This window comes from Lonchura striata, chromosome 3 (genome assembly GCF_050655825.1).
Source record: "Lonchura striata isolate lonStrDom1 chromosome 3, ASM5065582v1, whole genome shotgun sequence".
NCBI classification, from domain to species: Eukaryota; Metazoa; Chordata; class Aves; order Passeriformes; family Estrildidae; genus Lonchura; species Lonchura striata.
In genome coordinates, this window is record NC_140705.1 from 94,125,556 (window position 1) to 94,153,218 (window position 27,663).

The 27,663-nt window shown below is 41.6% G+C and overlaps 1 long non-coding RNA gene across 1 annotated transcript in view; it reads left to right on the forward strand.

The window, feature by feature from the left end:
* The first annotated feature begins 4,081 nt into the window (after positions 1 to 4,081).
* The window catches only part of LOC146768018 (uncharacterized), a 59,500-nt gene continuing 35,918 nt past the window's right edge, over positions 4,082 to 27,663 (forward strand). Inside the window, exon 1 of the long non-coding RNA XR_014953958.1 lies at positions 4,082 to 14,332. This is a non-coding gene — a long non-coding RNA (uncharacterized LOC146768018). The remainder of the gene's footprint in view (positions 14,333 to 27,663) is intronic.

Sequence of the window (27,663 nt, forward strand, 5' to 3'; positions counted from 1 at the left end):
CAAGATTTATTTAAACTGGGAAGTTCATAAGGTCTTGATCAAAACAAACATAATTTCGTTCATTGAGCAGCATCACTGGGGTGCACTGAACTGATATTCATCTGATTATAGCAGCATTAAACATTTTGATCTTGAAGATTTAGGATGTTAGAGATTGAGGAAAAAAGCAGAGATGAGGCCCACTAGTCTACAGAGTGCTGGATAGCTTTTTGTATTCTCCTCTTTTTCTCCATTTTTTAAAGCTTCTTCCCTTCTGAGCTTAAATTATTAAAGACTACAAGCTGTTCTGCATAACCTGCAGACACAAAACAATGTAGATATGCTTGTGTTGGTTATACCTTGCTCCATTTATTAAAATACTGTTTTAAGTATATCTGGTTTAAATGCAACTTTCGTTATTTAGGGTTTTTTTCACTTGGGTCTAAGCATTATGTATTATAGAGCAACCTTGTGTTTTTCTGTGCTATAAATACCTCTTTCATGTCTTCACATAATCTATTGCTGTTTACCTCTTAAAGAGGGAAAATGGAACAGATCTAGTGAAACATGCAGTTGCAGGGAAAATAAACATTTATTGTGCATGTCTTCCTCAAACTTTATGAGCTGCTTCAATGTAATTAGTAAATAAGCTAATTTTCAAGATCTTGGCTTTAAAAAACCCCCAAAAAATAAAAGTTTGACAATTGCAATTAATTATTTTCAGAGAAAGATGAGAGTTATAACTTTATAGAACCCCTTTCAATAATAGACTATGACCAGCACTTACTGGTAGCATAAGATGATTAGTAACATCCTTTAAACTTCCAACCATAAAAAGTCAAATGGCATAAATGAATTCTCACAGTGCTTCCTAGAGGAGAAAGGTCTTAGGTCTCCCCTCCTAAAATATAGACCACGCAGATCTAGCTTTGATTTCACTCTGCTGTAGAGCACCAGATCATCTTTCTAAGGCAGCTCATACTTGCCTCTCCCACCACCCCTATCTTGACTGGCCATTTCAAGCTTATTTGCCATTTCTGGATCCCCAAAAACCAGAGTCATCTTCTGTGGTGCCCTGGCCACCTTTACCTCTCCTGTTCTGGTATTCTTTCTGCATCTTCTTGTGTTCCAGTGCCCAGCCAGCTCCACCAGCTCCACCCTGTTGCCCCTTGCTCTCCTGAAAATTTTGACAAACAGGAGCTGTAGTGAAATCACTGAGTAATGGTGCTCCCCAAAAGTATCTACCCAAAGACTCCTAGAGATTTGCCTCTTTCCTTACTACTCCAGAGAGTGTATCTGATTCAGTTGATGAACAAATGAGCTCACTGAATTGTGAAACCAATTTTGGTTCTTGTTCTCTCTGCACCTTCTCATCTCTTGACTGATTGATTGATTGAGTCATCATTAACAGCCTGAACCTTTGAATGAAACCTGTTGGAGTCTTACCACTTTTACCAGCAAGAACAGGCTGCTGCACAAGTTTCCCATATGAAACTACAATTCACTTACACAAAAAAATCCAAAAGACTGAGATCACAGTTCATAAGTCAGTTTAGTATAGAAATCTTGCACTGAGGCAACCATTTGAGTACAATAAAAGAAATCTGTGGATTGTCTTTCTGTTTGTTTTATGCCCTGATTTTAGCTTGTATGACTTCATCTTTTTGCTCAATATACTTCATTTTTTCTGTGTGGACAGAGACAGGGTACTTTTAGTGTGCCTTGGGAACTACCTCATTCTCCCATTTTTTTCTTCTCTCTTTTCTCATCCTTCTCACCACCTCATGTGGCACCACCTTCCTTGGGACCACTGAGGATAGGACATCTTCCCAGGGAGCCATGAGCAGTCTGATCTCATCACCAGTCTGTGGCATACTTGTGGACAGAGATGTGTTGTGTGGCAGAAAACACTGGGTCATTTTCAGAATTCTTGAAAATATAACCTGAGCCTGTTACCTAGCAGATAAAGGACCTACCCACCAGGCTACTGAGGCAGGCTAACCAACTTTATATATGTTTTAATCTCCCAAAATCCCAGGCTGGATTTGAACATAGAAGCAGACTTTTACAAAGGCCTTTTGGAGTACCCTTGATCTCATCTGTTATACTTCAGTGACCATCCTCATTTCTTGGTCATAATGCCAAGGAAAGATATAATTAGATTTATATTTATGTGCTCTGTGTAATATAGAGGGTTATTTTCTGTTTATACTGTTACTGCTTTGGGAGTACAAACAAAACTGATGAGCACATTATTACACCTTTATGAGGGCAAGTTATTCAGTGCATGAATGCTGGTGACACTTTCAGTGCTGTGCTTATTCTGATCAGAATGGTTTAAATAATACATGAACTCATGCATATACATATTGCAGATCATCTCTTTCATTAGCCACCTTGCTAAATTCTCTCAGCTAGTTCTCCCAAGCACTCACATGTTTTTAGGATGGAAGTCCTTTTATTTGTTGCAGACAGGTTGCAAAATCTTGCTGAGATATCATTTTAAATTTGTTTGGCTGTGCAACCTAGTTTAACAAGGGTGGATTGCAGCCTTTGCTTTTCGTATTCTTCCCGGGGGAAAACAAAAAAAAGAGAGAACTTATGTGAAGTGTTTTAATGTATGAAGAAAAAACACATGAAAGGAGAAGTGGAAAATTGGATTTGGTAATTAAGAGTTTGTGTTGGGACCACGGTGCTCCCAGTTCAGTCCCCTACAGTTTCTCCATGACCTTGGGCAAGTCATGCTAATAGTCCCAAGTCTCTGTAAAGTGGGCTCCTTCTTTTCTTTCCCCTATGTCTTGTCTGTTTCACTCAGGTATGGTTTCTGTTTACATCCATTACTCCAAACATATTCAGGAATTTTTATACAAACCAAGTTCTGGTAAAGCAAACACTTTCAAATTTATATACTTGGTGCTCCATTTCAGGATAATAATTTTAAACAAATATGTTGAAGAGTGTATCTTTAGAAAGAAAGCTCCTGCTTCAAGTGATTTTGGGAAGAAAAGTAAGATTCTGTCTTGAGAGCAGAATGGTATCTGTGCATTAAATAGAGCTGGCACAGAGGAATTAATCAATCTCTTACATCTGCTCTAGCTCTGTTTGTCAGGAGAGCACCTGCCCTCAGTGTCTGCAGTGCTTCCACACTGAGCTTAAGTACATGGCTTTGCACTGGAATGGCTGAGAGAATTTCTCTGCCCTTCCTGCCATCCACTGCCTGCTCTTTCCGCTGAGATAAAATGCAAGATTTCATCAACCCCAGCCAAATCAAATTATTATAATTAAATAGAATTTTAAACCATGAATCACATACCAGGACACCGGGGCCTGCTACTGGGGTACTGCTGTTCATCACCTGGTGTGAGTGCCCATCTTCTCCAGCTCGAGGTGGTCCAGGCGCATCACTTCCACAGATGCTGATCTCCAAGTTCTCTGGGGTCTGCAGCTGCACATGGGGGTCGTTCACACAAAGCTGGGCTCTTTCTCTGCATTTTGCAATAACCAGTCTGTGCTGCTGCTCCTCATCCTCAGGGGGGACAGCCCAGGGCACAGCACAGGCCTGTGTCCTTGGAAGTGTCCCTGGTTCATGAGCTCTGATTGCTGCATGAGATACGCCCATGCCCACCTAGTCCTGGTACCATCCACCAGGCCAGACTGACCTCCCTGACCAGCAGCAATCATTGCTCACTCTGCTCTGAAGAGAAGTAGGTGGGGCAGCTCACCTGGGGTTGCTCATCATTTTTAGTGTCTTTTTTGTAGTTGTTCTGTGTCATAAGCCATGCTTTTCCTCAAGAATTTGCTGCTTCAAAGGTGCAGTGACTTGAGCAAAACTGGGGACTAATCCTGTAACTAAGGACTTTCCAATCTCTTTGCTGTCACTGGTCACCCCATTGGAAATTGTACAAAATCTGAAGGAAAAGTTTAAAATGGATCTACCTTGCAGCTTCCTTGCCAGGTTCGTGTCTTTCATGTCTTTGAGAGCATCACTGGCACTGAGACTTTGGTTAGAAAAAATTCTGTATCCAATCTATGCTCAGGATCCTGTTACACTGATGTATCCCAGGAATAAAATGCAGTCCTGCAATCTCTTGTATCAAGAGGGTCTGTGAACCAGTGAATGAATGCCTTAAAGCTCTGCTTGATGCTCAAAATGACCCAGTGTTTGGCCACTTGCAGGGGTCAGAGAGTTCAGAAAGGCTCTAGACCAGGAAATGTTCCCTTGGGTGATTATATTTTTATTTTGAATCATGTGTGTTGTCCTGGTGAGTTTCACACAATTATTTACCTGCACGTTAAAGTGCTCCAAAGAGCTTTCAATAAAGAGCTTCTTATTTCTAGAAGCAGTGAAGGAGCTGTAGAGGAAACGTGAAGACTTTGCCTGGCATTGTTATGCTCAGCACAGGGAGGCTGCTCTAGCTGTGAGAATTTCAGAACAGTTTTTGTTCAGGACAACCTGGAAGGGAGAGAGACAAAACTGATCAAAGACAAAAGCCAGGCAGAGGTTTGTATGGAACTTCTCCTTCTTCTCCTTGTTGGCTGTGTGTCTGCTTGTGCCACTTGAAGCTTGAACGTGAGAAAAGTGTGAAGTGGCAAAAGACCCTAAACAAGAGTACCTGTCTCATATCTTTTTATCTTTGGAACTAATTACAAAGAGTCTGAGGCAGATAATCACCCCAGGCTCTTTTCTAGCTAACTTCCTACCCTCCCTTTCTGTGCAGGTAATGTTCAGGAAGCTCTTAATGTAACAGAGGCTCTGCCATCCAGTCTGCAGTTGATTCATGTCATCCTCTTCAGGCTTTTTATGTTATAAACATTTCTTTCTAATACCTCAAAGAGAAATACTCTAGTAATTATAGCAGCAATTTCCTTCCCTAGCTTTACTGTTTCTTCTCTCCTGTGCAGATTATTTCATTTAAGCCGATACCCTGAGCAATTATAGTACAACATCATTTGAGACGTAATCACCTCTGGCTAACCTCTTCAGGATCCTTTGGATATAAATATGTTGATGTCTAAGCACCCCAGTGAAAACATTTCAGTGAGAAAAAAATAATATGAAGCTTAATATTTCCCAGAAAACTTGGTCAGGAATAGAGCAGAACAAGTGCTTCCTATTAGGGGGAGGAAGGAATATCAGAAGAAGATATTACATTGATTTTATGATCAGAAAGAATAACTGTGATCGTTTATTCCCATCACCTGCAAAACACAGACCAAGAATTTGGCTGCAGCCAGCACTACTGGCTGTAATGAGCCACATCCGAAACCCTGTGCAGTCACTGGGAAAAATGCTGTTGGCTGCAGTGAGAGCTTTGGATGATGATTAGTGTGAGCAGAAGCCCAGCAGTGCAGCAAAGCTGTGGGGAAATCCCTGGAACACACTGAGCAGTGATCATTTGCCAGTAAACAGGGAGCATCAGTGGTTTCCTGGAGGCAGGACATTGCCTCTTGCAGAATTTCTTCCCTCTCTCTGTAGCTGTTCTCACTGGGATGGGAAGGAAACTGGGGTGAAATGGCCAGGGAAGAAACAGTTTTCCCTGCCTTTCTGCTCTGTCTGGAGCCACTGCCTCTGGGACTACTCGCAGCAGCAGTTCCTGTCTCTGCTGAACACCTGCACAGAGTAACTTCTCTATTCCCTGTCGTGGATGATATAACAAAGACAGCTCAAGTCTGGTATTCTCAATTAATGTTTTTGGGGAAAAAAAAAAGCTATTTAACTATTTTGTTTAAGAATATCTCAACAAAAGTTGAGAAATTTAGTGGTGTTTGTGAGTGGGTGTAGGTCATTTAACAGGAAAAAAATCAACAGCAACAAATTGCTTTATCAGGAATGTATTAGATTTTCTGGCTAGTCTTGGGGAAAAATGCAAGCAATCTAAAATAAAAAAAGTACTCAGAAGTGTTCCTCTTGGGCTCCTCTGGGGCTTCAAAGTGCAGTAATTCCAAAACACTGCATTTTGTGACAAAATTGCAGTCTGCATTTTAACAGGGGCAAAACTCAGCATAAATGTATAATCAATGTTTCCACTCCTAAAAAAAAAAAAAAATATGAAAACAAAACTAGAATCAGATTCTGAAGGAGATGGTACAACAGGATAATTCCCAGTGGTGATGTGGTGATGTAAACTCTTTTCCACAGTTACGACTGCTCTGGTGTGCATGCTCCCAGCACTACTCTTTGCAGATACAGGGAAGTTGAGTGGAAGCCTGCAGGATTTGGTATTTTACATAAAAATATTCATTTTCAGAGCACAGTTTAATTCCTTCCCAGGTGGCTAATAACTAAAAAGGGCTGGTTGGGGTGACACAGAGGCCACTGAGTCCTGCTGCTGTCCCTGATGAACAAACCCATCAGCCAGGCTGCCAGCTGACCTCTTCAGCTGAGACAGCAGCTGCTGCAGTGCTCACTGAGAGGCAAAAGCTCTCACTTAGAGGATGCTCCCTAACAAGAACATCCTGCCTGCACTGGCCTGAAGCTATGACAAGGCTGCCTTACAAACAGGCTAAATAAAAGCCTCCTCTCTCCTTTCCCCTCTAGTCTCCTCATAGATAAGTGAGGGATATTTAAAAATCCTTTTTTTTTCCTCTCCCCCTTTATGAACTTTTGCTGTAAGACTGCCAAGCAAGTTGCCCAAGGCAGAATTTAAAGTCTGAATTTCCATTGATGAAATTACCTCAAGGACACTCATATCTGAAAATTCCCCATTGCTGGGCAGCAGGACACCCTGAATACAAGTGTCTAGTACCAATCTAAATGCCTTCAGCACACTGACTTACCGATGCCTCATTTCTTTCCAGGCAAAGCAGGAAGGACTAGGTCAGGCTACATATTAAATCTGCTGCTTCTTAGAAATACAGCCTGTCTGCAGCTGCTTGTTTCACTTGACATGCAGCCTCTTGCAGCAGCAAGACAAATGGCAGGACAGCCCTTTTAGGGCAGAAGGAGTGCCTACTGCTCTTTGTGGGCTTTCATTGGCATTTGGGGGCACGTTTATTTCTTTCTGATGAGTTTTGAACAAACACCAGCATGAGGTTATTAGCAGCACCCCTATTATGTTTCTAATAGTCTTGTTAACACACAGGAAATCGATGCCAGGAAATGTTAAGGAGTGTACAGAGGAAAGTTAGTGCAATATGCTTGGAGGCCCATCCAGATTTTGCCAGCAATCTCTTCTCCAGAGATCATGGGGTTTTTTGTTTATCCTGGGCAAGAGCGAGACAATAATTGATACTGCTTGAGCTCTTTGCCTCTTTTTCAGTTAGCTGTGGTCAAAATGTCCTAGCAATTTGGGACGTTACAGTATTATCTTAGGAGCAGCATTACAGTATGGAAGTGAAGAAAGAAAGTGTTTAAGATAATTATTTGAGATCCAATGACAAAAAAAAAAGGTCCCAATAAAAAATTAATTAGCATCACATTTCAGAAATGTTTTTTGACCCTTTCTAAATTGCAGGCTTACTCTAAGGCTCTTCATCCATTTGTTTCCATTCTGCTCCCATGCTGTTAAAAGTGGACAATAGCCCTCTGCCACACAGAACTATTGCAAGGTACTCAGGTTTTAAGCAGCTGAATGCCACTCGAGAATATTAAAGGAGTTTCCTTCTTTAGTCTCTGTCACCCAGATTGCCGAGTTTGGCCAGCTCAAGTATGTGCATGTCACAGTGGACACGTTCTCCATTGCGATGTGGGCTTCTGCTCACACTGGAGAAAAGGCTCGCGATGTCATTGCCCACTGGGGACAGGCCTTTGCCGTTCTGGGCATACCTTCTGCTGTGAAAACCAACAATGGTCCTGCTTACACATCGCAGCAGGGTGGCAGTTCCTGCAATTGTGGGGGGTGTCACACAAGTTTGGTATCGCCCATTCTCCAACTGGCCAAGCTATTGTAGAAGGCGCTCATGGTACTCTGAAGCGGGTTCTTCAAAAACAAAAATGGGGAATGCAGGGTGAGACCCCGCACAGTCGGTTGGAGAAAGTGTTGTACACCATCAATCATCTTACAGTGCAGCAGAATTCAAATAACCCTGTCATTTTAAATCATCATCTCTCGTTGCAGGCTGCAGACGAGGCACATCAGCCTTGAGCAAAAGTTTGAATGTGGAATTTAGTCACCAAACAATGGGAAGGTCCCTATAACCTTATCACTTCAGAGCGCGGGCATGCTTGTGTGTCCACAGATACTGAAGTACGCTGGGTACCTTCCAAGTGTGTTCGTCCTGATCTGCAATCACAGAGATAGAACCCAATCAATGGGCAACATAGAAACCGTGACCAAACTAAAAGGCATCAAATAAATAGATCATTGAGTAATAACTCAGTTGAAGACAACAGCAACTAATCACTCTAATGATTCCTCCATAAACAAACGCTAATTCTTATTCATTTCTCCTTTTCTTTTAAATTAAGAAGGTAAGATGTCGCCCTGATTCTTAAGATTTTCTAAAGCCTTCTGAGTTTACATTCTGTTAGAAAACTTTCCCACACATTTTCTATAAACAATATATTGTTTTGCATTCCTTCATGGAGGTGGAGAAGCTTGATGTACTAGTAGTTTCTCCACTGTCTTTGGAGAGGTGGCCCATTCACTCTCCAATCCAATGTCACCTTTAGAAAAGTATAAAAGTTGGAGTCAGAAAATAAACTTACTTCTTTACCTTGCAAATAGTAGGTGGCTCGCATCGTGCTTTCACGTGTCCTATAGCGACAAGTCTCCACCCCTGTTCCTTTGGACTCACTCATAAAGGGCCTCTGCCATCCTAAACAAGGAAGATTCAGAAAGCCTCTCTGGCCTCTGGGAGGGAAAATTCCTCATGCTATATCCCTGGAGATTCAGGCAGTGATACGTCCAGCACTGAATAGTAGACTCCTTACATGTATGCCCTCAGTACACTTCTGAAGAGTAACACTTCTCCCAGCATTCCTATTCAGAAGGCATTCGTGAGGCAGGTGTCTGCATTTTCTGAGTATATAAGGGACTCTGAAATACTTTGTAGCAACGCTGCAAAACCCCAGAGGGATTGTCTGTAACCCCCACTGTTAGCACTGAAAGGGGTAGAGCTGAGGAAGGACAAAGCACAGGCACAGGTGCAGTGAGTACACTGCTGGATGTGCTGCTCCTCTCCTGTTTTCCTTGCCCCAATGCTGTCTCATGGAACAATCACTTCATTTTTTTATGCTGAAGAAAAGGAAATGTGACACTGTTGATCAGCACTGCTTCTGCAGTTGGAATAAAATGAAATGAGATCCAATGTACTCAGCTGTTACCTGAGCAAGTCAGACTTACTGACCTTCACTGTGACTATTAAAGTGCAAAACCCTCTGTCTTCCAGCTGTGAAAGCTGTTTCTCATTTCTGAAGTGAGAACAAGGAAAGGAAAAAAGACAGAAGGACAGAATTTTGCACGTGTGATGCCCCTACCTCCTTTTTTTTAACTAACAGTGAGTATTTTACCTCAGTCACTGGTATCACCTAATTCATGCTCCCATAGGATAGAGAAAGCCTTGCTGTTTGCACATGCAGTTCCTAGCAGCCAAATAACTTCTCACAGACACTAAAAATACCTCTGTATTTTCAGCCAGCACCGGGGTTTCTCTAACAACCACAAGTTGTTCAGGATTTGTCAGGCTGCCAGGTGGGCTCTGCCCTGTGCTCACAGGGAACAAACCATTCTGGGGCAGAAGAGTGCAGTGGGATGAGCAGCATTTAGGCTGGTGGGAGAAGCCTCCTGAATGGAGGCACTGCTCACTACCCAACGTCATCATTCTCCTGGGGAGATGTTAATGAGGCTTGCTCACCGTTTCATGAAAATTTCATTTGCTGCACACAGGGTTCCCTGACAGAAGGAGCCATGGTGAATCTCACAGAGGTGGTTTAAGCCATTACAGCCTCCTGCTATGTGCTCCCTCTGCCCATGAGGATTCTCATCCTCCTAGCTGTGGTAGCTGGATAAAAAAGGGGCATAAACCTTGCTTGTAGCAGTTCCAGGTCTAATGTGTTGTATTATACTGTCAATGAAGGTGACGTGCACAGGGAGAGGGTCACACCATGATCACACCCTGACTCTGCTCCAAGTCAAAAGGGAGGGAAAGGGGTTCCCCTTCCTCAAATTCCTGCTGAGTCATAATGAAACCCAGAAACGGAATTATTGTTTTAAAAAGTATTATTACTTTTAACAGCATGCTCTTGTATGTGTCAAGGGACGCTGCAAAAAACCAGAAAGGCTCACATATCCACAAATCCTCAATAAACTCCAAATTTCCTTGAAGACTAGGAACTCCACTTCCGTTGTCAAAATCAACTTGAGTGGCTCAGGCACCTCAGAACACCTCACCTTGGAACAGTCTACTTCAGTCATCAAAATCAGAAGAGTCTGAAGTAAAAAACAACAGCAGTACCACAAACAATTTTCCTGGCTCTTTCATTTAACTGAAACTGCTGAGTCAAGTAAAAATTAGGGCTTTATCCTCTGCAGTGCATGATCCATCACACACAGCTGCATGTTGACTGTGCCTGCCCAGTGCAAGCGTCTCAGCTGCTGTCCAGGCTAATGTATGTCAGCACATCCAGACTTTTAAACCCAGCCTTGCTGCTGTGGCTTAGAAGATGTTTAAAGCTGACTGGGTGCCTAACATCTGGCTGGGAGCATATTACTGACCCTGGAGCTCCTGCAGAGGCTGTAGCCAGGTGGTCCAAGTTAAACATGGGTGGCTCATGAGGACCAGCATCCTATGCAGCTGTCCCTGCTAGGCAGGAGTAGTCTGCTGGGAAAGAGGGCTGAGAGAAGGAAATGTTCCAGGTGTCTGATCTGCATCTGTCACATGGCATCTGAGCTCATCTGGAGGAACAGGGGTGACATCTTCAGGGACAGATGATAAGATTACTACCTGTAGTTTTATCTACAAGACACCTGAACACCTGGGAAACAGCTCCTGAGCCACTGCACTTTGCAACGCTTCAAGAAAATCAAAACCACTGAGAGTCTCTGATAGATCATGTGGCTGGAAGAGCTAATTGGCATCCAGTGGGGTTAATCACACCTCAGCTCCAATAAGATGTCTCTCTTGGGCACTAGGAGCAGTGAAGCTGTGAGCTGTGTGCCTGGCATTACAAGGCTGCCTGCACATCTACCTAGCCACGAATGTAGTTATCTCCCCAGAAGTGAAATGGAGGTGTCATTTAAGCTCCAACCAATTCCTTACAGAATTATGCCAAAAGTTATGTGTCAAGTTTATAAAATCAGATTAAAAGCATCCATATTGTGCTTTGTTCCTGCATAACTATGTTGGTAACTGTTCTGGGAAAGTGGTGCAGTGTTGAATATCTTTCTGTAGTAATTACAATTGGGTATGAAAATGAGCTACATAACAGGGAAGTGCTTTTATCCTGATTCCACAGATGGAGAGCTGAAACACTAAAGGCCAAATCTAATAAAGAATCACAGTGCTGCAGAACCTGCCTTGCAGTCATCTGGTGCCCATATGGAATGCTGAACACTGTTAGACACCAAGTCCCCATTTAGAGGAGCCTCTGTTTATAGGGCAGGCTCATCATCTCTAAATGGGAGCCAAAATAGTCAACTTACTGAGAAAGAAGCTGCTTTAAGTGACTGCTCTTGTGTATCATCTGAGCTGTCCAGCTCTGAAGTGTTATGAGCAAGAGGAGGTGTTAGACTGCACATCTTGATTACCTCATCCAGGTTTTCCAGGAGTTTGTCTTAGGGTCATTGTCCATGCCCTCCTCTAGATGAGCATATCAATGAGTTCCCAATGCTTGGTAGACTTCGCTCAGGTCTTTCAAAAATAAGAGGAGACCTCTCCTTCTTCACAGTGCATTTAGTGCACAATTTAGTGGTCTGTTAAGGCAAGTTTAATTTCCTTTTCTTTCCTGCCAGCACTGAAGTTTTGCTCACACCAGAAATAATTTGACAGCAAGACAAGCAGCAGGAGGGAGTTTAGCTCTGCAATGTGCTACCTGTGGATAATATTTGGGGAATATCTTGCATTCTGGGTATGAACCAGAACCCACTTTGGTGCATCTTGATGAATTCCCCAGCTACAGTGGCATGGATACATTCTCCTCACAGACAATTTCCAAAATTATTTTGGCACAATGCAACAGCTGTAACATAGGTGTGAAGATCCTCATCTGTCCCTCTAGGCAGAGACGGCTCAGATGCTCCTGTGAGGTGACAAATGTGTCTTAATCCCTGTAACCAGGTGCAGAAATTGGACCTGGGAAGTTGGGTCCTTCCATGACTGTTATTTCAGTACCTCTCCAACTTTGGGAACAAGGATTGTGAATTGTTTGCGTGTAAACTTTTCCCAGATTCCAGTTCTGCCTCCTCCTCACTGTAGCTGCCTATATCTCATTTTGGACCTGACCTTGAGTAGCTTATTTAGGTACCCAGGCAAAATCTGTGGCAGAGTTGAACCCAGCCTCCAAAGTCATGATGTATCTTTGGATCTGTTTTTCCCATCTGATTTAAATGAAGCCTTAGTTTAATTCACTACTTTCCCAAGCAGAGCTTCTCTTGATTTTAAACTGATGGCCAAATATTAATTGGAGATCTAGAGACAGAAAAACAGGCCAATTATTCCCCATAAGACAAGAACAAAAGTACGTTAAGTGAAATCTTTCCACAGAAGAATCTTTAGTTGTTTTCTTCCTTCTAAAGCCACAAATACAACGATGGCAGCTCCCAGCAGCCAGGTGCACACAGTAACAGCTGCCACTTTTACTGGCTCATAAAAGCAGGACAAACATCTCAAAAGAAAGGTGTTATGTGTTGCATTTAACTAGGGAAACCTCTGAAATAAAAAATTCTGCAGGACATTGCAAAACAGGTGGACACCCTCTGAACCTCATTTAGCAAGTTCCCCCCTCACTGAGGCTGTGCCCAGCCCACCACTGGGTAAAATATTCCTGACTGTATGCACAATATCAACATTACAAAGGTCTTGGAGACAAATACTGCTGGAAACTACAATCCTTAGGGCTTTCCATAAGGGGGACTGATTAAACCAGATGGGGAGAATTTAGCCACAGCAGGCCAGATTCTCAGCTAATGTAAATCAGCTTCACTCCGTAGATGATTTGCAGCAGCTGGAACCTGGAGCTTCAAAGGATCAAGTTGCAGTCTCCTGAGCAATTGAGTCTGCATAGATTTTTACCAGTAAAATTAACAAGACCAATGTGTGTTGTGGGGGAGAACTAATCCTTAAATTAACAGAAATTGCTCAGACTTAAATAGTAATTTCTCTAGTTAGAGACTCACCAGGTTTTTCTCTTAGCTTCTCAGACCTTTTTTCCCTGAACCTCACAATATAATCAATACTGAAATAACACATCTGAATGGCCTTGGATGGTAGCAAGCCATAAAAGCTTCTGAAAGCTGTTAAAATTAAAATGTCCCTTTTTAAGTGGAAGAAGTTTTTAAGGACAAGACAGCAGCTGCTTTGAAATGTCTGTGAATTCTTTTCTCCTCGCAATTAGTAGCAAACAATAAAGGCCTCTTTTTAGAGTGCTGATGGCATTTCCCTGGCTTTGGCAGCTTTTGTCTTTTCTAAATGATAATAACTGTGAGTGTTTGTTTCTGTTTAGGAGGGAACATGTAGCCCTGTAAAGCATGCTGGTTCCACATGCTAGCTGTAGGCACCTTCTTCTGAGAAACTGTTTCAAGCCTGGGCCTCTGTAATTAGTATTTTTAGTGATCCATAATACAAACCTAATAGTGCTGCTATGCCTAGCTTACCCGAAATTGGTAAGCAGTGAAATTTCTTACTTGCCCAGCTGTTCAGCAGTTGTCTCTCAGTCCCCCATGCCCTGCAGATCTTTGTGCTTCTACCAGCAAGAAGAATTTGCTTTGTGTAAGCAAAGTAGAGGCACAGAGGAAAGTTTTGTTTGGCTGCTTTGAATCCTTTGCTGCTGTGCAAATGGTTTCAGAATTTTTCTGAATTTTTCTGAATGAAAAATGTCCGCTGAGTTCTCTTGTATCTCCTTTTGCTGGGGATAGCAGGGCATTAGATGGCAACTTAGGGAGCTGCAGCGTGTTCCAAGCTGTGCATGGACCCAGTGTAGAAAGCTATCTGTCTACCTGATAAGTTTACAGCCAAAATCCTTTTTTTTACCAAGCACAGTGCCTCAACTGCTTCAACAAGTGCAGCTCTGAGCTGCAGCTGATAGGTGTTTGTAATCTGCAGAGTCCTGAGCTGGGAAACTACTCAGGAACACCTGATTGCTTTCAAATGTGCCTGTGACTCCTAGCCTGGAGTCCTTTTCTGAGGAACACGTTGCTGGTCTTGCTCTTTGGGAATGGTGTCCACCTTCTATAGCCAGTGGGGTGACCTCAGGAAGGTAAAGCCAGACATTCAATTTTTAGTTCATGCTGTCTATAGAGTTTTCTTTGTTTGAGTCTTGCTCTTTGGAAGTGAGATTGTTGAAACTGGAGAGGTTTTTCAGCTGGTCTTTTGAAATGTGTTTCACATAAAAATGGAGAGGGGCTCTAGCTTTTCCTTTTAGCATTTCTACTTCTTTAGAAAGTGAGGTCAAGAGGAATTTTTGCTTCAGAGCTTGGCTGCTGAAGGCCAAGTTTGCAGGGTTTACCTAGAAGCTCCTCCTTTGCTCCTAGAGATGATGGCAATTTCCAGCAGGAGATTCCTCCTTCCAGTCAGCAATGCTGTGCTTCCAGTCCTATGCATTCAAGTATGTGATTCAGCTGTCTAAAATCACAAAACAATTTTACATATGAGGCTGCATTTTTGTGGTGCATGGGTCGTGTGTCCAAGTTTTATTGCCTACCATGAGAGCTAGAGTACTTCTAGAGGATGAGATTTTTTTTGTTGTCCTTTGATTTTAGGACTTGAGACTTTAATTAAAAGCCTCAAGCAGTTAGAGACACACACTAAAAGCATGAGGTTGCAACCTCGGTCTTGAGGGAGAAGTAGAATTTTTCAGTGTCTTAAGGCTACAAAGGCCACTTGTTCAATTTTAACAGGGTTGGGTTGGTTTTTGTGGCATGCTTTTCTCCTAGCAATAATCTCATCTAGGAAATCTGAGGGAAGTAGGGAAGTTGAAATGATTTTGAGATGGTCTGAAAACAAAATCTGTGAAGAAAAACATTCATTTTAAACACTTTGATGAAGACAGGAAATTAATTTAGCTGAGGAGCCTGAGCAAATACTTAATAAGGACAGAACAAGGCATAAAGTAGTGTAGTTTGCAAAGAGAGCATAGCAATGAAGGAAATAATGTGTTTCTCCACAAATTAGATTCCTATTTGTAAGGACACATGTCACAGAGCAATTTCAAAGCTGGGTATTTCCAGATATTCTGCCATTTGAAATATTTGTACCAAAAGTGAGCATCTTTATAAAGGAAATATTCCAGCTTAAGCAGAGCTTGAGGCAAAGACACAGGTGAAGTCTCCAGGGCTGTGTTATGCAAGTCAGACTTTGTGCTTCTTTTGGTCTTAACATCTCTCAATCTGCTTCTGTGCACTGGCAATGTTATGTGCACCAATTTTTCATATCTCCTTGGGAAAACTAATCCAAAGAAGGAGCCTAAAATTTCTCTTGGTTACAGCTTGTGGACTGTTTTAGGCTTTAGTGAAAACTACCATCAAAATTTGTCTCATTTCTACAAGACACAGATGGTGCAAAGAGGTGAATAGCACACATGAAAGGACAAAGGGAATTTTCTTTTAAATATACATTTCTATGCAAATAGATATTTTGTTGCATTCTGGGATTTTGTTTGCTTGTTGGGTTTTTGGTTTTGTTTTGGTTTTTTGTTTGTTTTGCTAGAATCTGAACTTCCAATTCCCAGTATTATTTTGTAATGTTTTTAGATAAAACTCCAGTATTATCTTAAGGTTTTTCCCTTCAGCAATAAGCAGCTGTTTAGGAGCTTTACTTTAATGAAAGCAGTTTTGTGTGGGAATTTCCTTTAGGCCTTGCTGACCAGTCTGTTGTCAGCACGATTTAGCACAAAGATGGGGAAAAGCCTGAACCACTCCATTTTTTAGGGTTCTGTCAGCTGCTCTGCCAGCACCTCTGCTACCTACTGGCTGGGTTGGGAGCTTGCTCTGCCATTCAGACAGAAGCAGGGGTGAGGAGCGAGGGTGAAAGCAGCATTCCAAACCCATTCCAGCTGGCACACTTGAGTCCATGAGCTGCTTCCCAGTGCCCGAGGCACCGTGAGCAGGCTCCATAGCCTCTGCAAAGGCAATCAAATGGAGACTGCAGAGCCCAGAGGGAAGAGAAATGCTCCTCTTGATTCTCACCTTACAGGACAGATGCAGTTGCTGGCTCTTAGAGCCATGAAGATAAATCATAAAACAAAGGCAGGGTTTTTTTGGTGGATTCCCCCACCCCCTCCCCCAGGATAGCTAAGTGGTTTGTTCATCAGTGTGCTTGAGGTGTACGTTTTCTTATAAAAATGTGCTTGTTTCACTGTTCATTTATCATAGGAAATAACAGCACTCACATGCCTGTTTTCTTCTATTTGAATCTAATTTTATGAATCTCTGCAGAAAACCAAATATACCTATTCAATTTTCACTTGGAAGGGTATTGCTGCATTTATAAATAATCTTGTCTTTTCTCTGTAACAATACAGATATTCTTCTTCTGGAATTAAAATGTATCCCAATATTTTGCTGTTTTGCAAAGCTTTGAGCATTCTCCCCAATATCAACAACAGGGCTTTTTCCTATCTTAGTTGTAGACCTCTATCTGGTCTTACTCTCAAGGGATCCTTCAAGGCACTGTTAAGCTACAGTGAAAATATCTATTTAATATTTTTCCTTTTCTTTTTTTTAGTTGTCACAAAATTTTTGAGCATGCTTCATAAATCTACCAAATGGCTGTTCTGCCAGCTGATGACTCATCAGCTTTTAGAGATACAAAAGAGAAAGGTGAGCTATATAGGCAGGTGTAGAAATGTGTAAGGAACAGAGTGGGGAAAATGCTTCCTTGGGAGATGTCAAGAAAAGGTGCAAAAAGCATTTTTTAAGCCCTCAAGAGGCAGCTATTTGTTCTAGCTCCTTTTTTTTTTCTTACCTAGAAAAATATTTATCACACAGTTTTTAATATTCCAGGTAGTTTAATAAAGTCTTCCCATGATAAATAGGAAAACAAGTGTCCTTTAATGTCATATGAGCCCAATGTGCATATTTCACAGTAGAATTTGGCCTACACTTTTAAAATATTTTTCCTTCTTTTCTGCATGCCAGGATTTTCTTTTATTCTCATTGTGTAATACACAAGTATGGTTACTGAGGTAGAGAGTAAGTGTAACAAACTAAAAGCAGATCTGCTTAAGACACACACTGATAATTTTTGCTTTGTCCTGTACTGAAAACCAGAAACATGAGCATTGAAGAAGGATTGCAAAATTCATATACTTATCTAAGGCGAGAATATTCAGCAAAATCTATTAGAAAAAAGATAACTGCTGTAATGGAAACTTGTGCTTTTAAGTCCTTTAGCACTGGTGTTTCTCTTGTGTTTTCAGCTCCTGGAGTCAGGTGATTACAAAATTATTTTTCTGAATATATGAATATATGTGCTCATGTGTGCGTATGTTTTCTTTTCCACACCGGTAGAGAAAGCTATGAAAATATGAATGTAGTTCCTAAAGTCTCAGAAATGAGAAGGTAAGAAGGAATTCAGACGTTTTTGTTTTAAATAAGATTATTTCTTTTAGAAATAGCTCCTGATTATTGTTTTAGGCCATTTTTTTTTTTGCCTGTTAACCTTCAGAGTTGGAAATACTTAGGCTGCACGTTGTTTCCAGTTACATCTGTCCCATACACAGCAATCTGTCACAGTGGCTTTTGATCTAGAACACCATAACTGAGAGGAAAATTCTCCCTTCAAATGGACTTAATTTTCTCCAATGCTGGCAGCATTTAAAAGTGATCTTCACCGTCTCCCTTTGCTTTATATTCAGTTCAATTTGAGGTGTTTGTTTTCATCCACCCCTTTATTTTATTTACTGCTCTTTTGAGCAAAGGAATACATATTTCTTTCTCAGCAGAGGAACAAACTGTGCTGGTTTCCAAGGTATTTTTGGAGAGAAGCAAGCCATGGCTTCTTGCAGGAGTACAGAAGAAGAGACTCAGCTACATCCTTATCTGGAAATGTTTGTGCTCATTAACTTAAGGTGCATCAGTGACCTGCTTAATTGAGAAATTCAAAAGGGAGAAGAAAAAGGCCTCTGCTTCATTCATGTTGTAGTTTCATCCAGTGAACAGCTTAGGAATAAACCCAGTGTTGTCCAACATTGCTGGCTGGAAGTGACTATAAATGCAGCCAGGCTTTGCTATGAATGGTGTGTTCACTGGAGGGGTGTCATTCTGGGGAAGAAAAAGAATAGCATAATAGGAAGGAAAAGAGGTAGTAACTTGAAGATAATTACTTGCTATCTACAACTCAGTGCAAGTATGGGGATAAAAACCCTGCTTTTGGCCCATGTGGAGTGCTTTGTTTAGTAATTTAACCATCAGCCTTTTGATGTACATTGCGTGCCTTTAGCAAGGTGTTCTAGCATCCTATTTGCCTCCTTTGTTAATATAGCTGCATCTCATGCTGAATGCTTCAGAAGCCTTTCTGAAATACCCACTAAATCTCTTTCTTGGACAGGATGTTGTAACATCTCTCTCTTTAGTGTATAATACCCAGTTGGAGTCGTTGCTACAAATCTCATTATTTTATAAGCCTTCACTGGCTGTGTGTGGCACTGCGTTAAGTAGGTGATGTTTCAGTAGTTCCTCCCTCTGTGCTTTTTTTCCTTCTGCTGGATCCAGCTTCTCTGTACAGTATATAAACAGAGATTATCACCGTGTCTTTTTCTTTCCTTATCTGACACATACAGCTGAAACAGAGGTGTCTGGAGAGCTAAAAATTAACAGGAACATGGGAAAGACTTCCATAAGATGACAGCGAGAGGAGATTAATACTTCTTAATGTAGAGACACAAGGCCATGCTATACCTATGCCAAATAATCAGTGCTACAGCAAAAGCAAATTGTGTGCATTTTGCTTCTCTCTGAGAGCAAAAGGATTTAATGCAACTGTCAAATTACAATAGAATTTAAAAATGCAAGGCCATACCTAAACAAAGAATGAGAATCGGGGAAACTTGACACTGTGAGGCAGCAGTGATTCTCTGTTCTACCCTGCTTTACACCATGGGAGGGTCTGGTTTATTAAATGTGATATTGCCATGTGCTGCAAGTCCAGTGGTGATGCAAGTCCAATGGGAATGGGGTAAATGTGGCAGCAGGGGTGCTGCTGGGTGAGCTGTGGAAGGGACTTTGTTTTCCTGGCAGGTGGTGTGCAGTAAATACTTGGATGGATGTTAGAGTGTACCTGCAGGTATATCTATACCTGTACAAACGAGTCATGCACACTCATATCTTCATCAGCCTTGAGGAACTTCATCACAGCCAAAACTTCCATACAGAATGGCCCAGGGGGCTGTTCCCAAAAGGAAACAGATCCATCCCCAGAGCAGAACCATGTTTGGTGTCACAGCCCTGGCAGTGCATATCCCATGACCTGCATCAAAGTGAGTATATTGTTTCCCAGCAACTGCAGCAAGACACCAGCTGTGTCCAGAGAGCAGGTTTGGGTTAGTGACCTAAAGGGTGGGCAGGCTTTGAAGTGCTGCTGACTGGCTCTTTCCAGATGCAGGGACTTTGGTATGGTGGATGTAACAGCAGGGACACGTTGTTTTGATAGTTCTTCAGAAAATGATAGAAACAGGCACAAAGAAACCACAGATGACACTTCAGTGTCCCACTGCTAGTGCTGCCACAGCCTGGCTCCAATGGAATTTTTTTGATGCTTGTCTTCTGTCAGGGCAGAGGCAAATGTCCTGGCATGTTCCTGTTGCTGAAAATCTTTTGATCCTAGTTAGCCAGCTTGCCACATTGCCCCCATGGTTTTGCATGGGTAACATGAAATTCTTTTTGGAAATCTGGTGGCAAATGGACTTCTGGCTTTGTTTGATGTCGCTGCTTTGTGGTCTGCAATTATGTCACAAAAGTCATTAGTGTTGAAAGCTCTGGGATATCCTGTTAGGTTTTCGCATGGTGAAGAATTAAAAATAAGCCTGTCCTCCTCACATACTGTTTTTCATCACTTTTCAGGATTTATATGCTACAGCAAGGGGTCCATGGTACGTTGTGTTTGCATTTCATTGAGGACTCTTGAATGCAGAAACCTACAGAGGTTTTGCTTTGGACATGAGGGGGAGGAATTAGAATTGCATGCAATCTGCAGGGTTTTCTTTCTCACTATTATCTAAATTAACAGTTTACTGTTTTCTTTGTGTCCCTTTTATTATAGGCTTAAGTGCTTAATCTAAAGCTTAAGGGTCTTACTATGAACAAATTGAGAAAAGTCCATAAGGAAATGCAGCTCTGGTTCCATGAAATGAACAGGATTTACAGGACCAACCACCCAGACCTCCCACCATGCCATTTTCTGTCACAGGGAGTGCTGGCCACGTGTGGTTCTGTGCTCCTGGCACACCTGGGGAAGGTGGGAAGCTCACTGGGGCGAGATAGCTGTGGTTGGAAAGCCTGGTGGTCTTGGGAGCTGTGGGGAAAACAGGCTCTCCCCAGGGCTGATGAGGAGCTGGCAAAAGTTAAATTAATGTTAAATCCAGAGGGATAACCTCACCCCACTCCAGAGCTGTAAATGCTGTGCACTCTCAAATACTCACCTGCAGAGACCCACCAAAAGCTGCTCTGCTGCTGAAGGAGAAATATCCCACCTCTTTAATAAGGACTGTGGGCAGAGGACACCAAGGACAAGCAACTCAGGAAAAGTAACTTCTTAGAAACCTTACATGATTTTATCTCTAGAAGACCTCAAAGTACCTCATATCAATAGGTTTTAAGAGTGAGGTTTCTAAATTTTATTTTATTATTTTATGTTTCTGGCTCCTGGTCTTGAAGAAAAAGCATATTGCCTTGTTTGTTTCAACATTACCAGCTATTTTCAGTTTTTGTTAAGGTGCATGAAGATGTCTGAGCTTGGTCAGTCATTAATTATAATTTATTTTAATTACTGCTTGAATCCCTGAGGAAATTGAATACAAACCATATGTAGCTTAGCCACAGAACTAGCCTGCAAATACACAGAAATTCAGGATGATAAAGCTTTGGGTTTGTGCTTCCTTCCTCTTGTTAGACTTTTCCTAGCTGAACTCACCAAGCATATTCATTCACCAAGCACAGTCTAGGGAACATATTAATGGTGAGATGGGCAGAACATGCTTCTGGATCATCATTCCATGTGTTGGCAACACTCATTTGCCCAACAATACTATGTAGTTACTTAAGTAACGTTGGATTCAGCAGCTGTTTTGTAATTTTTGAGGTGAGAAATATTTGTAACAGCAGCATAGGTTAATCACCTTGGGCTCATGAAAGACATATAGGAAAAAATTCTTTACCAGGCAGTGCCAAACTGTCATTAGAGGATTATGATAGAGACAAAGTACAATAATGCTGATATCAATCAAGTTAGAGATTCAGGGGCATGAGGAATGTCTCTCACATGAGAAGGCATTTCCCTTTCTCTGGAAATGGTGCTCTAGAGCTGTTAGTAAGGCAAGAGGTTTTCATGGTTGTAGGGATTTATCCCTGATGTAATAAGACTGCTATCAACTCCAGCCTGCTCAATGATGTTTCATTAGACAGGCTTTGCTGAAAGAAAGCTTTATCTTGTAAAATGTGTCATTATATCTTAGCTTTTTTTTCCCCCTGTAGCTTAGAGTGTGTTTTTTGTTTGTTTGTTTTCAATCTGAGCTTTAGAAAATAGCTCTGCTTTCTAAAATGTCACACAATCCTCCCTCAGAAAGTATTCTCTTCAGATCATATTGTACTTCAATTTTTCAAATCTATATTGACCTGAAATTTAATGCCATTGAACATTTTGAATTCACTTCATGTAATAAAGAGTTTTTACTTGTGATAGAAAATGTCTATAAAATAACGAAAGTACTTGATATAAAATATCAACCTGAGCTTTCCTGTAGCAAACAAACTATAAAGTTTGAAGTGATGATGCCCCACATACTGACAGCTGAAAGGTTAGCAAGAAGTGTTTAAATGTTTTTTGGGTGAAAATTCTGTTTGAGAATGCCGTTAGACCTGCCATTGAAAAAAGACTGAAAAAGAAACATTGTTGGAACAAGGAACAAAAGATGCTGTCATCAAAGGAATATAGACACCTGTTGCCCAAGCCATTCTCATCTTCTTTCTTTCTGGTATTAGCATAAAAGGGAAGCATCTCAGATAGCAGGTTACTGTGGCCAGCTCCTAAACTGTGACACCACAATTGTATCTGGTTCAGTCTGGGTGGGAAAATAAAGTTGCTAAAGGTTTGTTGGTTTGTTGTGGTTTTTTTTGTTTGTTTGTTTTTTAATGCTGCTGCTATGGGACCTATTGTTTGTTTGCAATTCAAGCTTCAGTTCCAGTGCTGAAGATATGAGAAGGTGACTTTCTAATCTATTTATTGAATTTTATCTGTAGTTTGAAGAGGAAAGTACAAGAAGAGAAGTGTTACGTAGGCAAAGCAATCAGAGATTGCACCACTTATTAGGGACAGGTGACAGAATGGCTGTCCTGTATGCACAGTGTCTGTATGAGACATTTGGGAAGAGCTTTTCAAAGGAGAGGAGTTCACTCTTGCTCATATTTGTAAAGAAATATATCTGTGTGTTACCACCACAGGTAAATTTAGAATATAAGTTAGAAGTTTGTGATTTTTAGAGAAGTGAGATTTTTCTACAGGTCCATTTCCCCAAAATTACCTCAGTTTAAGGGAAAATTGAAATTTATAAAAAGTATTTTACAGTATGATGCAAAGGGATGATTCTCAAGAATTGTCCTCTGGTTATGTTTCTGTAAATCTCAAGATCTTTGTGGTAGAGGTTCTGAAGAAACAATTCTTTGGATGCTGCTTATTTTTCCTGCCCACTTCTGATTTTTGAGCCTTCTTCCATTGCACTAAGCCCATTATTCCAGTACCCTCCTCTTCTGACAGATTTTTGGTCCCATTGTGGCTTTCCTTCAGCATAAGAGGAGCTGCTTGCAGTGCATATCACCCACCTATGCCAGAGTTGCATAGGGATCAGCCCTGTACCCTGGGGCTTTTGCTGCTTCTGCAGCTCAAGATAAACTCTCAGCTGGAAAGCAGTGGGATTCCTCAAAACCAAAGGCATGTGTTTTCCAGTCTGGAATTGAGCTTCCCAGTGAGACAGCATTTCCTTCAAGCCCTTGAAGGACTTAAAGTTTCACATTTCTGACATCTTTATGTATAAAAGAGTTATTTTTAGTCAGTTTTAATGGTTTTCTATGATTCCCTCTGAGCTCTCCATAGCTGGTAATTACACACCTGCTCTTGCAGGCAATAGAAATATGAAAGAGCTTCAAAATTTTTTAAACTGTCTTGAATTTCCATCAGATTGTTTGGATTTTTTTTTTTTTTTTTGACAATATGTCTCCTCCTTAAAATATGTAATGGTGGAGGCATCGAAGAAAAAACATTTTGGGTATTTTCTTTAGGTACCCTGAAAATGCATCTCTAGATGTGACAGGTTTTTTCTCTATCAAAACCTTTCCACAGGATTGTCTTGGCTTCATTCAATGAGTCACAAGCACTAATGAGGGATATTGGGGTCCTTATATCCAGGGAAGTGAGCAAAGCCCTTCCAGACAGCAGATCAGTGAGGGGGGATAAGAAAGCAATAAGAGAATTTGAATAAGGTTTTACTTACCCAGCTGTACTCATATTTAATGTTAGAGCTGGGGGAGGCTTTTGTGCACTTGCTGTGCTGTCCTGACAGCACAGACACCTCTGAGTGGTGTTTCTTCAGCTCCCACAATGCCTCCCAATTAGCCCCTGTGTGCTCTGTTCGTGGTGGCTTAACTTGTCCAAATGGGGGATAGGCCTAGGAGTCAAAAGGAAGGGGAAAGAAGAAACTGCTGCTCTTTTTCTGTTTTTTCCCCCCTTTCTTTTCTGTTTTTCCCTTTCCAGTTTCCACCTGTGGTTTTTTTGTTTGTTTGCTTTGGTTTTTGTGGTTTTTTTTGTTTGGTTGCTTTGTTGTTGTTGTTTGGGTTGCTTGTTTTCCTTCAATGTGTAGGCTGTTCTCTCTAATTTCCAAACAATCTAGGGGAGAATGTAAGATGAGTTCAGGATGGAAAACCTTGTTGGGAATATGTGAGGCTACTTTGAGTAGAGTCTACACCGTCTTTGTGGCATTTTGCACCAAACCATGTGTGGGCAGGCTGGTGTGGGAGGTTCCCTTATACTCAGAATTTGACAGTCAGTCCTATCCTTTTTGTGCCTATCCTTAGCAGATGCAGCTCCAAGGCTGACGGGGATCATGCAAATGGCCTGGAATTCCAATGAAAAGTGACTGCATGGAAGCCAGTAAGTGCTGCAATAAAAGCACTATTTAACCTGCTGGCTAATACAAAAATGTTATTTCTACAGCAACTGGTGGAACAATATATTTAGAAATTAAATTATTCCAAACAAATAGAGAATTTAACCCCATTGTCCTGGCTAAATTCCAGTTTAAGTAATTACATTCTGGCTACCTGCATTCCCTCTGGAGTTTCTGCAGGGTAAATCACAGCTTACACTGTGCATGTGTGTGCCTCCCTTGTTCAGAACAGTTGTGTGGCACATCTGGGAAATCCTATCTGGGGAAAAAAACAGGTAAAAGCATTTCAGGGGAAGCCAGAGCAACTGCTCTGTCATAGCTAACTTGTTAGGAGGACTGGTAGATGCTGCACTGTGACTGGTAGCTAGAGCTAGAGCAAGCAGTGGTTAGACACACACACACACAGGCTGGATTAGCACTTTCTCTTCTTCACAGCCTTCCTGTGCTAGACTTCCCTGGGAATCCTTCTGAAGCAGGACCTCTGTGCCAAAGCCAGGTGGAAGTGGCTGCCTGTATGCCTTTTGCTGCCAGTTCACCCTCCTGGTTCACAAAGTGTCAGATGAGCAGTGGTACAGGGGGAACTGAGAGGCGCCACTGGGGACAGAAAAGGGCCTGGGCAAAGCAGCATCCTTTTCCCAGTAGCACATGTGCTCCTGCAACCCTTTGGGAGGTTCAGCTGAGGCTGCCCCATTTCTGAAGCCCTTCTGGGGAAATGCAATGAAACATTGAATTCAGATCTAACTTACCATCTCCTTCTCAGTCCGATACAAGCCAGTGTCTGCCTGTGGCTTTGATGCCATTTTGAGCAGTCACAGAAATACCACAGTGATTTAATTCATTGTATTGATTGCAAGCTCGTTTGGAGAGGACCTTCCCTGTGAATCTGAAATGTGAAAGCATGATGTGAGGGTAATGTACTGCCTCAGCCATGATTTTCTGTTTCCTTTTCCTGTTCCACTTCAGAAAACAGGGCACACTGTGAGCTGACAAGATGATTAAGCTGTAGCCAGCATACAGTGGGCAGGTCAGGGAGTCCTTTTCCCCCCTCTCTTTTTTGTTGGAGTTGTGAAGAAGGCTCATCTTTCCAAACATGAGGCACTGAGAATACAAGTGGTTAAATACACTGATATGAAATCGCCAGGAAAATTCAGAATCAACAGCTATTTTAATAGTGGCTTTGGGACAGCTTTATCAAAATGCAGGCAATTTGTTAACATAACCTGAATTTGGCAGCTATCTTCTTCATGGTACTACTTGTAAAAAGTGAGGATGCATTTGGCTCCTGCTAACAGCTGAAATGACCCAAAAGTTTGGCATGTGCACACCACCCCGTGAGGAATTTCTGAGGGCATTCATTACATGTAATAGAGTGAATTGACAGGAATAACAACATCTGAGGAAAAGAAAGAGCTCCTTTTACCTGGACAAATGTTCTAGCAGCTGTGCAAAACACATTCCTTGGGAAAATTAATTAATAAAAATGAACTTTGGCAAGCAGGTTGTAATGAAGATTGCTTTTGATCAAAAAGATCTTCTGGTTATTAAATCCAAAATCTGAAAATTTTAGAAATAGTTTTTATTTATTTATCAAAGGAAAGCATTTTCAAAAGGATAAACAGAAAACACATTTAGCAGCTTTAAGCTCTTCTTAACATTCTCTTAAATGATTCAGATGTTACCATTTCTCCAAAGTAGATATTATGTTGGGGAAATTAATTTGAATGTGCATGATAGATGAACTGCATTGAAAATATCAATTTTTATCAGCTCTAACCCTTGATTTTAATTAACTTCATATCTGTTACTCCAGAAACCAGCAATACAATCAATAAGCTTGTATCAAAGAAGTATGCAGGAAAAAAAAAAAAAAATCAGTTCTTTGCTTCTGGCCAGTTTGAGGGATATACTGGCCTCAAAGGCCTGGCTGGCCCTGATGGAGGGCCTGATCCCTGCTAGAGAAAAGGACAGGATGTTGTGAAATTCCCTTTGCTGCACATTTAGGTGAGAAAGGTGCCACACTTATTTATCTTCTCATCCATTGACAGTAGTTCTGATGGGAACAATGGAAGGAACCACTTTTCACACGGAGAGGAGATTAGTATCCAACACCTGTTCCATGGGAGAAACTCATGTGGCTTATCCTGTGTCCCCAGAAAAAGGTCAAGGCAAAATGAAGGGTACAGGTGCAGTGTCCTTGGCAACACATCTGGCTCGTGTTCTCCAGATGCCTGAATACCTGCACTAGCAGCACTGGCAACACTCTCTCCCTTTTGCCAAATCCTATTAGACAGTGCTTAGATGCATGCTAAACTCTTGGAGGGTTAAAAGCAATAAATCCTTGGAATTCAACTCCTCCAGCAATTCTTGTAACCCAAGTGTTTTGTTATGCCATGTAATTTTCAGCCTTCATAGGAAGGCACTTAAAGTCTGTTAGTGGGCACTCTGGTGCACGTTGTTGCTGTTCAAGTCTAAGGTTGCAGAAATGTAGCTGACCCTAAGTTAATCCATGGTTGGACAAGGTTTCCTTGGCTTCTGAAAAGCCATTTCTCAGAAAGGTTCTGTAGAAAGGAGCTGTGCTCAGGTCTGGGATGAAGGGCTTATGGGGCTTGGTATGTTGGCATGGTGGAATGCAAGATAAATCAGATGCAGAGACATAATTGTATCACTTGGTAACAGAATCTGAAGAATATTTACTAAGTGGGACTTAGAGAGTGGATAACAATTTTTACAGTAAGATTTCTGTGCAAGGACCCTTGTATGTGACACACTCTTGCCAGTCAAGGCCCCAGCCCCTCTGTTCCAGGTTGAGCCAGGGGACAGAAATGCTCATCCTGACTGACTTAGCCAGGTCCTGGCTTGCAGCTGCTGCACATAACATTCCAACCTCCTTCTCAGCCTCCTGCATGGCATCAGGCAGCTGTGGGCACTCAAGCTCCAGCCTCATTAGGATCCCATCTACTCCACTGTGCTGATTATTTGTAATCCGATTTCAGCTGCATAGCTGATGTGACTGTGCCATGTGTAATTTTGTCTCTCTATATTTTAATACATTTTTGTATAAAGCATAATAGGCAGTTGACATGCTTTATGCATTTTTAATGCCTTGAAGAATTCCATGTTTAGAGGTAGGTAGTGCCTCCTTGGACAGAAAGAATGTTTTACTGCTCAGGGAGTTAACAATTGGCTCAGTCAAGCAAAAGAGGGCTGCATCCAGCCTG